General features: G+C 42.5%; 1 long non-coding RNA gene across 1 annotated transcript in view; it reads right to left on the bottom strand.

Moving 5' to 3' along the window:
• Window positions 1–5,913: 5,913 nt before the first annotated feature.
• The window catches only part of LOC130295600 (uncharacterized), a 34,965-nt gene continuing 23,250 nt past the window's right edge, over window positions 5,914–17,628 (bottom strand). The window contains exons 2-3 of the long non-coding RNA XR_008848934.1: window positions 9,922–10,057; window positions 5,914–6,098 (exon numbers count right to left, since the gene is read on the bottom strand). This is a non-coding gene — a long non-coding RNA (uncharacterized LOC130295600). The remainder of the gene's footprint in view (window positions 6,099–9,921; window positions 10,058–17,628) is intronic.

Below are 17,628 nucleotides of genomic sequence, written 5' to 3'. Positions count from 1 at the left end.
TGGTGTAGTCTGGTGTGCAGTTTCCACCCGCCCCCCTAAACATTAGTTACTATGTTAGGTTTGTTGGTTAATATTAAGTCCAGTAGGGCGCCCCCTCTAGTCGGGCCCTGCACCATTTGGGACAGATAATTGTCTTTAGCTATAGTCAGAAACCTGTTTCCTTTATGAGATTCACAGGTCTCAGTCTCCCAGTTTATATCAGGATAGTTAAAGTCTCCATTATAATCACCTCATTCTGATTTGCTGCCTTGTTTTTTGCCTCAGTAATTGATCTTCTGCCTCTTCCATTATGTTTGGTGGCTTATAACAAACCCCTATCAGAATATTTTTTATTTTTATCTCCATATATTTCTATCCATAATGCCTCCACATTATCATTTCCCTCCCGTATATCCTCCCGCAGTGCGGCCTTCAGACTGGACTTTACATAAAGATAAACTCTTCCCCCTTTTCATTTTGTCCGATCCTTCCTGAATAGACTATAACCCTGTATGTTGACCGCCCAGTCACAGGTATCATCCAACCAAGTCTCTGTTATACCCGCTATGTCATAATCCTCCTCAGACATTATCAATTCCAGTTCGTCAGTTTTATTGGTCAGACTTCTGGCATTAGTCAACATGCAATTCAATGGTGTATGTTTTTCTTCCTTTGAAGCCTATCCCTATTAACTATTCTAACTCCTCCCTCCGCTCCACTCCCAAGTACATTGATAATTTCCACCTCTCTCTCTACACTATCTTCCCCCTCTATGTTGTAGGTTCTCTCCCCCCAGTCCCTAGTTTAAACACTCCTCCACCCTTCTAGCCATCTTCTCCCCAAGCTCAGCTGCACCCTTCCCATTGAGGTGCCGCCCGTCCCTACGGTAGAGCCGGTATCTGACAGCGAAGTCGGCCCAGTTCTCCATGAACTCAAACCCTTCCTTCCTACACCAGCTTCTGACCCACTTGTTTACTTCCCTGATCTCACGCTGCCTCTCTGGTGTGGCACGTGGTACAGGAAATATTTTGTTACATTTTATTACGGAGGTCCTTGCCTTAAGCTAGCGGCATAAGTCCCTGAAATCATTTTTATGGACACTCCACCTACCTCTTACTTTGTCATTGGTGCCGAAATGTACCATGACTGCTGGGTCTTCTCCAGCCCCACCCAGCAACCTGTCAACCCAATCCGCGATGTGCCGAACTCGAACGCCAGGAAGACAACACACTGTTCGGCGAAGCCCGGTCTTTGTGACAGATCGCCCTGTCTGTCCCCCTAATAATAGAGTCCCCCACTATCAGTACCTGTCTGGCCTGCCCTGCACTCCTCCCTCCCTCCTTACTGGAGCAGACACCCCCCTGGCGATCAGAGGCAGTATCTTGCTGCAGTACTGCTAGCTCTGAAATGGCATCCCCCTCATCTGCCAACCGGGCAAACTTGTTGGGGTGTGCCAGTTCAGGACTAGCCTCCCTGACACTTTTCCCTCTACCCTGTTTTCTAACTGTAACACAGCTAACTGCCTGACTGTCCTGCACCTCCGTCCCACTATCCTCCCCCACCTCTACCCCAGAGAGTACTTGCTCAGTGAGCAGGAGACTCCAATGCGTCTCAGTGTTGACAGTTACTCCTCTTGATCCAGGATCTGGGCTTCCAAATGAACAACTCGCACGCATCTCGCGCAGCAGTGTGCACCCTAAACTGCTATTGAAGGATTGCATACATTGTGCAAGATGCACACTGGACTGGGTTTTCCAACATGGAGGACATCTAGTCATGGGGATTTCACAGCCAAACACAGACAGTAAATATTACAATTACATTCTCAGTAGACCTTGTAAGTTTAAAGGGGTACTCCGGCGCTTAGACATCTTATCCCCTATCCAAAGGATAGGGGATAAGATGCCTGATCGCTGGGGTCCCGCCGCTGGGGACCCCTGTGATCTTGCAGGCAGCACCCCAGTTAAAATCAGTCCCCGGAGCGTGTTCGCTCCAGGTCTCATTACCGGTGACCACGGGGCCGGCGGCGTGTGACCTGTAATCAGACCCGGAGCAACACGCTCCAGGGACTGATTTTAACTGGGGCACTGCGTGCAAGATCACGGGGGACCCCAGCGATCAGGCATCTTATCCCCTATCCTTTGGATAGGGGATAAGATGTCTAAGCGCCGGAGTACCCCTTTAAAGTCCCTAGAGTGTAAGGAAAGTAACACTCGCAGCGATCTCAAACTCCTGATTTCAAACTCCTCCCCAGATTCACTCCACACAGCAGATATCTCCTGTTTTTCAACTCTCTTTCAGCTGCCTCTCTTCCAAAGCAACACTCAGTCATAGCACATCTTAGAAAAACATCCATTTTTCTAATATACTTCCTAAAAATGTTATCTCCTTTATATAGAAATCATGGCTAAGAAAAAAGACCACTAGGGGTCCCCATACCATTCAGAAGATAATCCTGTCCAGCTGCAGCATCATTTTTTCCCAGCCGAAGCACAGGCTGGGACAAAGTCCAGGAAATGAGGGCGGGACTAGCACTCCTCTGTGCTCACTCCTGTCCTATCAGACTGCAGCATGAAAACAAAGAGGAGGGGGTTTACAAAGCAGTCTGCAGTGATTGAATGAAAAGACCCTGCACAGCACAGCAGACCCAGGGAGAAAGTGAATGCATGGTGAGTGAGGGCGAGCTCAGTACCTCCCTTGGACACACCCCTTCCTGAGCATTGGATGTCAGAATGAGTGAGCAGCAGAACGGAGGGATTTGTGAGCCAAATACAGCCGATAGACACACAAAAAAGAATGCATGACCTAGTGAGTGACATATATCTGCATTATTTTTTCTGTGATATGACAGGTATACAGTGGTCCCTCAACATACGATGGTAATCCGTTCCAAACGGACAATCGTTTGTTGAAACCATCGCATGTTGAGGGATCCGTGCAATGTAAAGTATAGGACAGTGGTCTACAACCTGCGGACCTCCAGATGTTGCAAAACTACAACACCCAGCATGCCCGGACAGCCAACGGCTGTCCGGGCATGCTGGGTGTTGTAGTTTGGCAACATCTGGAGGTTTGCAGGTTGTAGACCACTGTTAGAGGAAGTTGTACTCACCTGTCCCCGCCACTCCGGACCGTCACCGCTCGTCACCACTGCCCGGGATGTTGCCGTCCATCGCTGTCGCCGCGTCCCCGAGGTGTCCGGCAAGGCCTCTGCTTCCCCAGCATCCGCGCTCTCTACGCACGCCGCTCCTATTGGATGACGCGATGACGTCGATGGAGAGCGCCGACGATGCAGGGGATCCTGAAGAGAACGCTCCGGAGCCCCAAGGGCAGGTAAGTGATCGTCAGCGGACCACACGGGGCACCAGTAACGGCTATCTGGCGGCAGCTAAAGCAGTCTGCACTGCCAGATAGCCGTTTATGCGATGGCCCCGACATACAAAAGCATCGCATGTTGATGCTGCTTCTGAGAGGCCATCGCATGTTGAAATTATCGTATGTCGGGGCCATCGTAGGTCGAGGGGTCACTGTACTTTAAATCTGTTTCTATATACTTTTTGTAAGATGGTCACTGTATGTTGGTATTTGGTAGTATTTATTAGTCATTGTTTGGCATTGTACAGTATAACATTTCTTCAGTGTATTTCAGTGGTCACAATGAATAATATTGTTATTTAGGCAACCATGCAACACACTGCACAGTTATATACGCACCATACTGTGTGTGATCATGTGCGTGACATTTATGTTGTCCAAATTAAGGTTTATCTTCCTTTTTTAAATTGAAAATACCCGATCAGAAATGAGAGAGCCTACTTATACTCCACTTATATTTTGTTATTTCCTCTGTTGGCCATCGGGTTAAATGGAACATACTATCCTGAATACAGTGAATTATTTTCTTTAATATATGTCAAGCTTTTTCATCGTCCTCCATGTTAACGTTCCATCAGCTGCAGCCGAAGATTTGCCTCTGTCATTTTAATCTTTGGAACCGGTACGTTACCGTGAGTGCAGAATATTGCCTGGAAAGTATCTAGGTCAGATAGGAGGCCAAGCATATCCCTTATCCTACAATAATATTCAGACAGCATACATGAGCGTAGCCAGAGAAATGATTGAGGTGTGCTGGCCTGAATCTAAAGCAATGTGCTATGAATTACTGATAACATGCAGATCCTTTCAAGCTGCAAACTTGGGCTTGGCGGAAAGTCTGGAGCATTATGCAATGGGGGATGCAGTAATAGCAAAGGATTTGGCCTCGGTATACTGAGTGATATTCAACGTAGCCATTCAGGCGGATAAAATACTGTACGAGCATCCGAAGAAGTGAAGCTTTAACAACTAGCAGCTCGTCCTTTCTATAAATACCAGAAAGCATTTCATATTGTAAATTATTGTCGCAGGGGGAATAAATAGGTAGAAACACGACGGACTCCACTGGAAAAAGGTTCTGTACAATGGATAAAAATAGGGCCACGGGCCCCAGGGGGTTGACGACAAGCCATTCTGTCTTTGATGGGATATTTGCTTGTGAATATTAACTAGTTGAAATTTAATGGCGCGAAGGATGAGGGAATCAATTTGGCAGGAATTGACTTTTTTTCAGATCTTCCCGATAATCTGAAAATCTGAAACATTTGAGATTTTTTTTCAGATGAAACTTTCAAAATGGCAACCGCTTTTATTAGCCCTACACAGCGGCACATGTCCTGCCTTGTCTATTATGTTCCATACTGTACTACTGCTACTACTACTATTATGTTCCATACTGTACTACTGCTACTACTACTATTATGTTCCATACTGTACTACTGCTACTACTAGTAGCCCTACACAGCGGCACATGTCCTGCTTTGTCTATAATATTCCATACTGTACTACTACTACTATGCTGACTGTGAGAAAGAAAAGAGACTGGACTCACCATTAAACGCCGGTTTACTCTGTGTTCTGTGGGTGTAAACAGTTACGGCGGCGGAGGCAGGGGCAGGCCGGAACAGACTGTTTCACGAAAGGATGCGCTTCTTCAAGCCGGTGTGCAACGCAACCGGTGTTAGATGGTGAGTGCAGTTTCTTTACTTTCTCGCAGTCAGCATTGTTCTAGTCTCATTTTGGATGTTGCACCTCCAGGACCAATGATATCTCAGGATCCCCTAGTCCTTCCTTTGTATTGTACTCTGTAAACTCTAGTTCTGCTAGTGCCGGTTTCTTCACTGCATATATCACTGTACTACTACTACCCCTACACATCCGCACATCTCCTGCCATGTCTGTGTTTCATACCAGACTACTGGTACTACTCCTAATACTAGTCCTACACAGCCATCCATACTGTAATGCTGCAGCTGCTACTCAACCTACACATTTCCTGCCTTGCCCATCATGTTCCATACTGTACTGCTGCAGCAGGGAACTCTACTCTGAATATGATAAACATTAAAAAATTAAAATAAAATAAGAGTATGACCTAATAGGGCATTTTGCAGGTTCCCTAACTCCATTATTTCAAAATGCTCTCATGGGGGTCCTTCAATAGATAGACCTAACTTCAGCCAGACCTCATAGGGGGTCCCATTTGATTGACCTCCCCTATTACCTCATAATTTCCTAAAAGTTGGGGCCAATAGTTAGATCCTCTCCAGTACTACAATACGGCTTATAGAATTGTACTTAATTCACCTCCTCGTTCCCAATATGATCCAATAGAGGATGTCCCCATTGATGGATCTACTCTATTAACTCAACATGGCCAAATTGGAGGTCCCATTTGATGGATCATCTATAACCTAAACCAGACCTTATGGGGGACTTAACTGATGGACCTCCTCTCTTACCTCAATAAGACTTAAAAGTGCAATATTTTGCAAGAACACAACTCTTATCAAAGGAGTTGATGTAATTTATTACAGACTGGAAAGTTGATATGGAACTTCCAGATATATCTGATATGATCAGATAAGTATTTTCAACAAGATTGAAACAAGAACCGAAACAGATGAATTTTTGATCATGGCGGCTGATAAAATGGATAGAACACAGCTCCATTTCCAGACAAAAGTGCTTTTCCTATTAATATCCCCAGACAGCTCAGTAACGGCAGATGTTTCCTAGTAAATCTAATAGGATAAAAACAAAAAAATATGGTTTATACAATTGAAAGGATTTGTGAAAAGTGAAATACGTCTGGAGGGTGAAGGTGCTGCCGTATTTAAATGTGATTTAAAAGATTCCACTGAACACAATGAGAGATCAGCCCTGATCGTATTGACAAGAGTCAAGAGTGTAAGGATTAGTTACCTTATATATCTCTACTCGGCTCCGAGAGGACATAATGATAGCTAATCCAGATGGTTATTATTTGTCTATTTGTCGAATCAAGACATTAGGGATTAACTTAATACAATGCAGGTTTCTGCCATGTGTAGAATTGTTGATGACGACAACTATAGGCAATAGGAGCCACAGGTAGAGCAGCAATATAGGTCTATAATATGTATATATCATGTGTTCTGCATATGACAGTCTAGGTGTAGAGGAGAGAATAGGAGAATATATTTAGCCGAGATCACGGGGATGCCCAGCAGCGGGACCCCCACGCTCAGACATCTCATGCCCTATCTTTTTGATAGGGGATAAGATGTCTAGGGGCAGAGTACCCCTTTAAATGCGATTGACGTCTTGACCTATTGGTGTTTGCTCAGTGCTTTACAGAACCTCTTTGGCCAGTCAGTGTGTCAGCCTTCAATGTCATTCTTATATACAGTGTATTAACCAGTAGGCTCAGAATGAACAGTGCTACAGTCTTTACCTATTATTGGAAGACTACAGGGCCCACCTATTGTTAGAGGACAGTACTACAGGGATAACTATGTTATGGTCACAGTTGTTGTTTTAGGAGAGTGCTACAAGAATCACCTATCATTGAGAGGCATTGCTACAGGTTCACCCATTGTTCACCCAGTACTACAGGTCCCAATTGTTGTTGAAGGACATTACTATGTTTTTTTTTTACAATCTCAGCAGACATTGCTATGGGCCCTTCTAATCATTGTAGGAGGACACTACTACAGGTTTCCTCCTTTGTTGGTGGCCAGACAGTGTTTTAGATCCCACCTATCCTTGGAGGATATTTCTACACGTCCCATTATTGTAGGACAGTGACAGATCCACTTATCGTTGGAGAATATTACCACAGTTTTTGCCCATTGTTGGAGGACAGCACTACAGGTCACAATTCCCAACCATCATTGGAGGACATTTCTATAGGTTCCACCCACTGTTGCAGGATAGTGCTACAGGTTCCACCCATTGCACAAGCACAACATAATATACGATGAAGATGTTTAATAGCGGAATTCAAATGATGCTTTGGTGTAGATATAGATGTAAGTTTTTCCACAATAAGAGGAGCCACACTGTATAGTTTGCACTAATATAAATATCAATAACTGCCAGACAAGTGTTTAGCTAAATGTATCCACAACCGAACAATCATGTATTGTCTATGGGGAGGGGTATGCCATAGTCAGATAGCTGTGACACTAGATTTTGGCTCCCAGAACAATAGGGTTGGGTGATAAAAAGCCAACACTTTTTCTCCAACAGGTAGAATGTTGGGAAACCACCATACACCTTAGGTATCTGGATGAACCTATTAAGTAAGGGCTTTGAGTTCAGATGACTTAACCCCTTAAGGACCGGAGGTTTTTCCGTTTTTGCATTTTCGTTTTTTGCTCCTTGCCTTTAAAAAATCATAACTCTTTCAAATTTACACCTAAAAATCCATATGATGGCTTATTTTTTGCGCCACCAATTCTACTTTGTAATGACGTCAGTCATTTTGCCCAAAAATCTATGGTGAAGCGGGAAAAAAAATCATTGTGCGACAAAATTGAAAAAAAAAACGCTGTTTTGTAACTTTTGGGGGCTTCCGTTTCTACGTAGTACATTTTTCGGTAAAAATGACACCTGATATGTATTCTGTAGGTCCATACGATTAAAATGATACCCTACTTATATAGGTTTGATTTTGTCGGACTTCTGGAAAAAATCATAACTACATGCAGGAAAATTAATACGTTTAAAATTGTCATCTTCTGACCCCTATAACTTTTTTATTTTTCCGTGTATGGGGCGGTATGAGGGCTCATTTTTTGCGCCGTGATCTGAAGTTTTTAACGGTACCATTTTTGCATTGATAGGACTTATTGATCACTTTTTATTCATTTTTAAATGATATAAAAAGTGACCAAAAATGCACTATTTTGGACTTTGGAATTTTTTTGCGCGCACGCCATTGACCGAGCGGTTTAATTAATGATATATTTTTATAATTCGGACATTTCCGCACGCGGTGATACCACATATGTTTATTTTTATTTTTATTTACACTGTGTTTTTTTTTTTATTGGAAAAGGGGGGTGATTCAAACTTTTAATAGGGGAGGAGTTAAATGATCTTTATTCACTTTTTTTTTGCACTTTTTTTTTGCAGTGTTATAGGTCCCATAGGGACCTATAACACTGCACACACTGATCTTCTATGTTGATCACTGGTTTCTCATAAGAAACCAGTGATCAACGATTCTGCCGGATGACTGCTCATGCCTGGATCTCAGGCACTGAGCAGTCATTCGGCGATCGGACAGCGAGGAGGCAGGTAGGGGCCCTCCCGCTGTCCTGTCAGCTGTTCGGGATGCCGCGATTTCACCGCGGCTATCCCGAACAGCCCACTGAGCTAGCCGGGATGCTTTCGGTTTCACTTTAGACGCGGCGTTCAACTTTGAACGCCGCGTCTAAAGGGTTAATAGCGCGCGGCACAGCGATCAATGCCGCGCGCTATTAGCCACGGGTCCCGGCCGTTGTTAGAGGCCGGGCCCGACCCGCTATGACGCGGGGCCACGCCGTGGCCCCGCGTTATAGATCGGGAGTGGACACATGACGTTCCAGTACGTCATGTGTCCTTAAGGGGTTAAAGGGGTATTTCAGGATTTATTTAATCTTACTGTACTTTAGGGGCTGTAAAGTTAGTATAGTACATAATATTGTGTCTGTACCTGTGTTTGATGGAGGGTCTGGCAGTTCTTGTGTGATTTATAGCAGCATACAAAATCAGTGTTGTCTCAGGCTTTTCTTAGGTTGCAGTGCGGCCCAAAATATTACATCACTAGACAGGTGTTGAAAGGGAGCATGGCAGTGCTATAATGGGTGGAGAGACTTCTGGGTGGGAGGGAGATCATTCTCCACCGGAAATTGTTGTTTCATGCATAGCATGCATGGAAGGGAGCCTAGTGGGTTGGTTGATGTGTGGAAGAAAAGTGACCTCACACTTACAAACATGGGATCCTGAGACTTGTAGTTGGAGGGGGGGGGACTCTAACAGGAAATAGTCATTTCACAAAAAAAAAAAACAAGAAGCAGCGTTATGGCGGACTCACAACTCATTTAGCCCCAAGACAAGCACGGATCCTTCCAAAGCATGTCCATTACTGTCTGGCAGGTAAGTACTAAAGTCACCTTATGTTGGAGAACCCCTTTAAGTATAAGGTGTAGGGGCACCTTTAGGAAGTAACATTCCCCATGTATCTACTGGCCTTTTGCAGTAATTACATACACATCGAAGAAACAGTGCTTCCAACACAATCTAGCATGACACTGTTGTAGTCTATATGTTTATTTATAGGAAAATATGGCTATTGCTTGGATAGTCTAATTGTTTGTAAAATTGTGTAATTTACCTTTAAATGATAAGTTTTTCTTGGGAAAATTATTTTGCTTCTTCTACTGTATATATAAAAAATTTTAAGGATTTAATGAATGAAAAAAAAGAAGCACTAAAAAGCCATATGTTCTACTGGAGAACACTTTGTTCTAAGAGTGAACCAGGTTTTCAAGGCAAACTTGATAAATTCTGAGCAAAAGAAGAGTAATATCCACTTACTTCAAGACAAGAGCTAGTTTATTTTTCCGGCTTTGTTGATATTATTTTTGCATTGTCTGAAGGACTTGCCAGCTGGTGTTCTCTAACGCTCATCCATCTTCACACGCGAGTAGACAAATACGGTGGGATAAGTGATCTGTAAGTAGATTATCTTGTCTTAAATAACCACAAAAATACAAATATTAAGCCATACAATACATGGACTTGCATTAGCACAATTTTCTCATTAAGTTCCAATTTAGAAATGCAAATGTACTTAAGCTGCTGACTTGGTAATGGAGCAGCCGCCTCTCTGGATGATATATCTTTACATTGTGCTTCTAGCATGTATAATATGATTACCGGTGATTTGCAAACAAAAGGAAAGGATTGAGCAGCTCAGAATAAAGGGGATTTAATCAGGTCAACTAGAGGACTAGACCTACTTTGGTCATGATATCTACAGGCCATTCTTAGATTGTACATCTGGTAAAATAATAGTGATATCTGACGAGTCTGTCTGTTTTTCTATCCATTGTCTTGCCTGAAGTGTAGGGTTGATGCCCTCAAACTAACGCGTACAATACATCCATGTGCTAATGCCAGTGTGCTAGTGACAAGATGACCACTAGCTCCAACGTAGTTCAATACATGGCTAATGTGATTGCTATGGGACCGAAACTGGGTAGGGGGTAAACTTTTGACAAGGCGGAGAAATCTGGCACCCTCAAGTGACCACCCTTAATCTGGAGTCAACATTGTTATGGGACCGAAACTGGGTAGGGGGGAAACTTTTGACAAGGCGGAGAAATCTGGCACCCTCAAGTGACCACCCTTAATCTGGAGTCAACATTGTTATGGGACCGAAACTGGGTAGGGGGGAAACTTTTGACAAGGCGGAGAAATCTGGCACCCTCAAGTGACCACCCTTAATCTGGAGTCAACATTTTACCCCAACAGAAGAGAAATACACAAATAATTCAGGCAAAGCACTATACTGCATTACTGAGAGTTCAAACACAATAGGGTTGGTGGATGTGGCTGCAGCCAATATACATTGTGGTTGGGTTACAAGTACCGTGAGTACCACTTGCATGAATAATTAGGCCTGGGGTGTGCCTGGCCAGCCATGAAGGGTATCCTAAAGAAAGGGGGCAAAATACATCAGTTAGGTAATGCGTGAATTAATGGTTAAGCATAACGTCATCTGAACACAAGATAACAGAAAAAATGCTCCAGTTAACAGCCGGAGGTTGGAACGTGTCAATGGAACAGAGCGATAACAGTGCCCTAACTTAACATCTAAGTGATAACTGACATAGAGAAGCCCCTACCCAGAAGCTGGCTCAGCTGTTAGGGACCCGAAGGCTAGATGGAATTCTGGATGTACCAATTGGCACTACTGAACCCATAGTGCCTACCAGAATGGTACTACCAGGGTGCGCATGGATAAAGGTAACCCAAGTGACCGAGATAGGAAATGTTGGAGAAGTGCTAGATAGACAGAAGGTACAATGAGTTGGTTAGATTGAGAAGTGGACAAAACACAAATGTCAGTAGGTATTTGGATAGGTAGTGCCAGAAGAGGAAAATTCGCAAAGTGTCCCATGCTACACATATAATCCTATTGAACCCTGTCATCCATAAAATGAAAACAATGGAAAAGACCCGCATAGACAAAACATAAAAGGATATAACATACTTAACCTGAGGTTTTGTGTACTAGTAAGGCAATATCCTCATACTTGCAGGAATAAAGATTATTACTGCTGCGCCCTGAGGCTTATCACAAAAGAAAATATACATGACCAGCAAGTTACAAAGGCCAATAAGGGCAAACTTCCCAACAGGTACATGTGTGATAAGTAGTGTTGAGCGGCATAGGCCATATTCGAATTCGCGAATATTCGCGAATATATGGACGAATATTCGTCATATATTCGCGAATATTCGCATATTCGTTATATCCTCATTTTATTTTCGCATATGCGCAAATTAACATATGCGAAAATTAGCATATGCTAATTTTCGCATATGTGAATTTTCGCACGGCAGTCTCACACAGTAGTATTACAGCCTTCTTTACACCACACAAGCTGGAAGCAGAGAGGGATGATCACTGTGATGTGTACTGTGAAGAAAAAAAAAAAAAAAGAATATTCGTAATTACGAATATATAGCGCTATATTCGCGAAATTCGCGAATTTGCGAATATGCGATATTCGCGAATAATATTCGAATTGCGAATATTCGCGAGCAACACTAGTGATAAGGCATGAACATACAACAAGAGGCCCAGAATCTGTACCCAAACCAAAGAACTTAACATTAAGACGTGTACAACTAAGACCACAATCAGACACATAGTAACAAATATAAAGAGAAAGATAGAGATGACAGCAACATGAGCCTCGTGGACTGACAGTGCAATATGCCTCTAACAGGGGCATGTAACATACAAAAACAAATGATGACAAGAGGCTTGTGGATTGATGATACAATCTGCCCCAAACAAGAACATTTATAATGTACAAATGAATAACAACAATATGAAGGCTTAAGGATTGTCAGGCACCATATCTCTCACGGGAGTGTGTGATCTACGAAGGGCATGTAAAGTGAAGATTTGAAGCTTACCTGGAATGGTGAGGCCAAACTGGCTGTAACAAGGTGTGTAATGACCAGAAAGTAAACTATAAAGATGAGGCTTTATGGATTGACGACAGCAATCAGCCTCCAACCACACCGAACGTATAGAGCTAAGAGGTAAAACAACCTGGTCATAGAATAATACCTGCTTGGGTATCCTAGGAATGTTGCCAACTATAATGACGTTTACCATACCTGACCAGCCTATAAGAACTATGTGACGCTATAACAGCCTAACCCCTTAAGGACCACGGGTTTTTCCGTTTTTTTGCATTTTTGTTTTTTCCTCCTCACCTTTTAAAAATCATAACACTTTCAATTTTGCACCTAAAAATCCATATGATGGCTTATTTTTTGCACCACCAATTCTACTTTGCAGTGACATCAGTCATTTTACCCAAAAATCTACAGTGAAATGGAAAAAAAATCATTGTGCGCCGAAATTGAAGAAAAATGCCATTTTGTAACTCTTTGGGGCTTCCGCTTCTACGCAGTAAATATTTCGGTAAAAATGACACCTAATATTTATTTAGTGTTGCTCGCGAATATTCGCAATTCAAATTTTATTCGCGAATATCGCACATTCACGAATTCAGCACTATATATTCGCAATTACGAATATTCGCTTTTTTTTTCCGCTTAAGCTAATTTTTTGCATATGCTAATTTTCACATATGCGAATTTTCCCCTATGTAAATGTTCGTATATGCGAAATGTCTCATGTCAAGTTTCTAATATGCGAATCTTCTTCTGTGCAAATTTTCTAATATGCGAATCTTCTTATATGCTTGTTTTCTTATATGCGAATTTCCCCCTATGTACATTTTCGCATTTGTTAATTGTCACATGATAATTTTCTTAATTGCGAATTTTCTGGTATAAATTTTTTTCTGTATATGCGCATTTTTACATATCCTAATTTTCTCATATGCGATTTTTTTATATACGCATTTTCTCTTATGTAAATTTTCGTATAAGCGAATGTTCGCAAATGCAGGCGAATAGTACGCCTATGCGAATGTAGCGAATATATGACGAATATTCGTCCATATATTCGCGAAATATCGCGAAATCGAATATGGCCTATGCCGCTCAACACTATTTTTATTCTGTAGGACCATTTGATTAAAATGATACCCTACTTATCTAGGTTTGATTTTGTCGTACTTCTGGAAAAAAAATCATAACTACATGCAGGAATATTTATACGTTTAAAATTGTCATCTTCTGACCCCTATAGCTGTTTTATTTTACCGCGTATAAAGCGGTATGAGGGCTCATTTTTTTGCACCGTCATCTGAAGTTTTTAGCGGTACCATTTTTGTATTGTTCTGACTTTTTGATCGCTTTTTATTCATTTTTTGATGATTTAAAAAGTGACCAAAAATACGTTATTTTCTACTTATTTTTTTTGCGCGTACGCCACTGACCGTGCGGTATAATTAATGATATATTTTTATAGTTCGGACATTTAAGCACTTTTTTTTTTTTTTACACTTTTTTTTGCAGTGTTATAGCTCTCATAGGGGGCTATAACACTACACACACTGATATTTTATACTGATCACTGCAAAGCCATAGCTTTGCATTGATCAGTGTTATTGGCGGTCGATTGCTTAAGCCTGCATCTCAGGCTTGGAACAATCAATCGCCAATCGGACGCATCACAGGAAGGTAAGAGGACCTCCGCTCGCGTCCTAGCTGATCGGGACACCACATTTTCACTGCGGTGGTCTCGATCAGCCCCACTGAGCATCCGGGAAGCTTTTACTTTCGTTTTAGACACGGCGCTATTATCCCCGGGTCCCGGCTTCAGTTACATGCCAGGACCGACCCGATTATGACATGGGGTCACCGCGTGACCCCACGTTATATCGCGGGAGACGGCCAAGAATGTAAATATACGTCCTTGGTCGTTCAGCACATGAAAACGTAAGTGTAATTCTATGACCACAGCCTAAAATACTTACATAACATAAGCATAACGTGGCAGAGCTGAAACAGAAGAACGGGACAATAAACTATGAAACATACACTGTAAGGAACTGTATGCGTATTACCCTGTAGGGAACAGTATGTATGTCACACTGTAGGTAATCGTATGTAGGTCACACTGTATGGAACCATATGTATCATATGTATGTCACACTGTAAGGAACTGTATGTATAGTACCCTGTAGGGAACAGTATGTATGTCCCACTGTAAGGAACTGTATGTATAGTAGCCTGTAGGGAACAGTATGTATGTCCCACTGTAGGGAGTCGTATGTATGTGACACTCTAGGGAACCATATGTATGCCACAATGTAGGGAACCGTTAACGTTGAAGCATGGTATATCACTTGAAGTAACATAAGCACTGTATCTCCGGTAACATCAAGGCAAAGTATATGAGCTCATAGTAATGTAAGCCCCGAATAACATCAATGTTCAGCATAAGAGCTAAGTTAACCACTAATACACAGTATGTATAAGCAACAGTAACGAACACAAATCACCAGCAATAGTAACATATGTGAGGTGTATGGGGCAGATTTTGTAGCCCAGGGGCAGATGGTGTTAACCCCAAAATGTTCGTGACGCCAGGGCGTGGTTTTAACCGATAACCACCCAAACGGTAGCACCGCTAATCCTAGTTAGGCAGGGCAAATAAGAGTCCAAGGCCAAGTTGGGGTTAATGGTAGCTTTACTGAGGTAGATAGATGGTACAGTCTTTACAGCTAGGCCAGGATCCCAGAGAGATGACCAGTAACACAGGGGACCTCACAGCTTGCTGGGACTTGCTGGGACTTTGACAGACTTTAGGACAGCCAAGCTGACTATAATAGACTTGACTTGACTGAATATAGTGACAGCAGACAGAGATGACTTGACTTACTGACTTGTGGTTGTAATTTAGCCATGAGGCCTCCAAATGTGCCGGACACTAGCTCTGAGACGTCTGGACTGGACTGGACCTCAGCAGAAAGTGTGGTGAAGAGACAAAGAGACAGATTGCAGTCCCTCCCCCTCTTATAAAGGGGAACTGAGCAAGGAGCCATATGCTAGCTGCAGGTCATCTGGTACTGTCCGGGTAACAAAACATGGGACTTTAACATGTGACAACCATTATCAAGTGACTAACAACCATGTGACCATGTCAACGGTCCTTTACAATCAATGTACAACTAATTACATTATGGGGATACACTGCAGGTGAGCCCTTGGGAAGTGCAGGGACTCAAGCTTATAGGACTGTGGGATGCATATCCCGTACCGGGGCGGCACAAACCACCCTACTTAAATAAAGTCGCCCTCGGCGTCCAGCCTGGAAATCTTTGAGGAGTGAAACGGCCGTGGGGCCACATGCAGTCCTGGAGCATTGTATCCAACGTCAATTGACAGGCTATTTTTGTCGACAAGAACTTATAACTGTATAATGGACAATAAAATTTACAGGAGAACAAAGATTATGTATAATAATGACAACATACCTATGACTATGGTATATCATGATATTAGACTATGGCTATGCATACTATGACATTTGACTATGCATACTGTGACATTTGACTATGCATAAGAACACTTTATACATTACTAGACATAACACTAGGGAATTGGGTTGCCAGGGACTTTCTGCCCAATGCCTTGGCTACTGGAGTCCCTTGGCAGTACACACTTTTCCCCAGAACACTAGTTATTTTTATGCTAGACATTTTCTAATGCTAGACCATTTTTTTTAGATAACATTTTACATTTTGCTACCTTTGACTTTTTGTTACATGCTTTTGTTACATGCTTCTGGCAAGCAAAGCATCCTGAGCACAAGGACATATGAAATATCACATTTGACATTTTAGACATATTAAACATTTTTATGGACTGTGTGGTTTAGAATTATACAGTCCTACTGTACATGAAACATGTGTACATGCCTTTATGTGTACTTTATGTGTACTTATGATTATGTGTAGAACATGACTAGAAAAACTACCAGACATCAGAAACATGGTACACTATGACTTTTTGGTGTACAACAAATGATATACATTCTTATAATACTATAACAATTATAGTGTAGGACCGAAAATATTTCCCTTGTGCATAACGGTGAGCAAAATATATTACTATGGCATATTTAAACAAATGTCCATGTATCACTCAATAGTCCAGATACACTATAGAGTTCAGGTTCCTTAGAATCACGGCCGTAGCCGGGCACAACACTTATGAGATTGGTTACCACTGTGGGTCATCTGGTGCTCTCTGGGTAACAAAACATGTGACATTAACATGTGCAAATAACAAAAGAAAAAAAGAACCTGGAGGCACCTGGCTAACAAACCTGAGACATGATTAATACAAATGAATGAAAGTCCATGGAAAATAACAGTTCAATGGTAAAGCTGAATATGTTGGTAGTGCCAGGAGATCCATAGAAACACAATAGCAAATAAGAAGAGAAAAAAAACGAAATCCGGCAACTCCCCGCAAAGTATGCATCAGCGTAATAAATTCGCCATGGATGACTGGGATGGTGCGGGAAGCTCAGAGGCTACAAACCAGTAGGTTTCGTGCAGGAGCACTTCTTCCGGCCTCATAGCAGGTCGGGCCCGGCCTGGACCCATTGCTAATAGCGCGTTGCACTGATCGCGGTGCCACGCGCTATTAAGCCTTTAGATGCAGCGTTCAAGGTTGATGGCCGCATCTAAAGTGAAACTAAAACATTGCCAGCTAGCTCAGGGGGCTGTTCGGGATCGCAGCGGCGAAATTGCAGCATCCCAAACAGCTGTAGGACAGCAGGAGGGTCCCCTACCTTCCTCCTTGCTGTCCGATCGACGAATGACTGCTCAGTGCCTGAGATCCAGGCATGAGCAGTCAAGCGGCAGAATCATTGATCAATGGTTTACTATGAGAAACCATTGATCAATGTAAAAGATCAGTGTGTTCAGTGTTAAAGCCTCCTATGGGAGCTATAACATTGGGAAAAAAAGTGAAAACAATAAGTGAATAAAGATCATTTAACCCCTTCCCTAATAAAAGTTTGAATCACCTCCCTTTTCCAGTTTAAAAAAACCAAAGTGTTATTAAATATAA

This window comes from Hyla sarda, chromosome 11 (assembly GCF_029499605.1).
Source record: "Hyla sarda isolate aHylSar1 chromosome 11, aHylSar1.hap1, whole genome shotgun sequence".
NCBI classification, from domain to species: domain Eukaryota; kingdom Metazoa; phylum Chordata; class Amphibia; order Anura; family Hylidae; genus Hyla; species Hyla sarda.
Note: the sequence above shows the minus strand (reverse complement) of the source record. Positions and strands in the feature narration are given on the sequence as shown.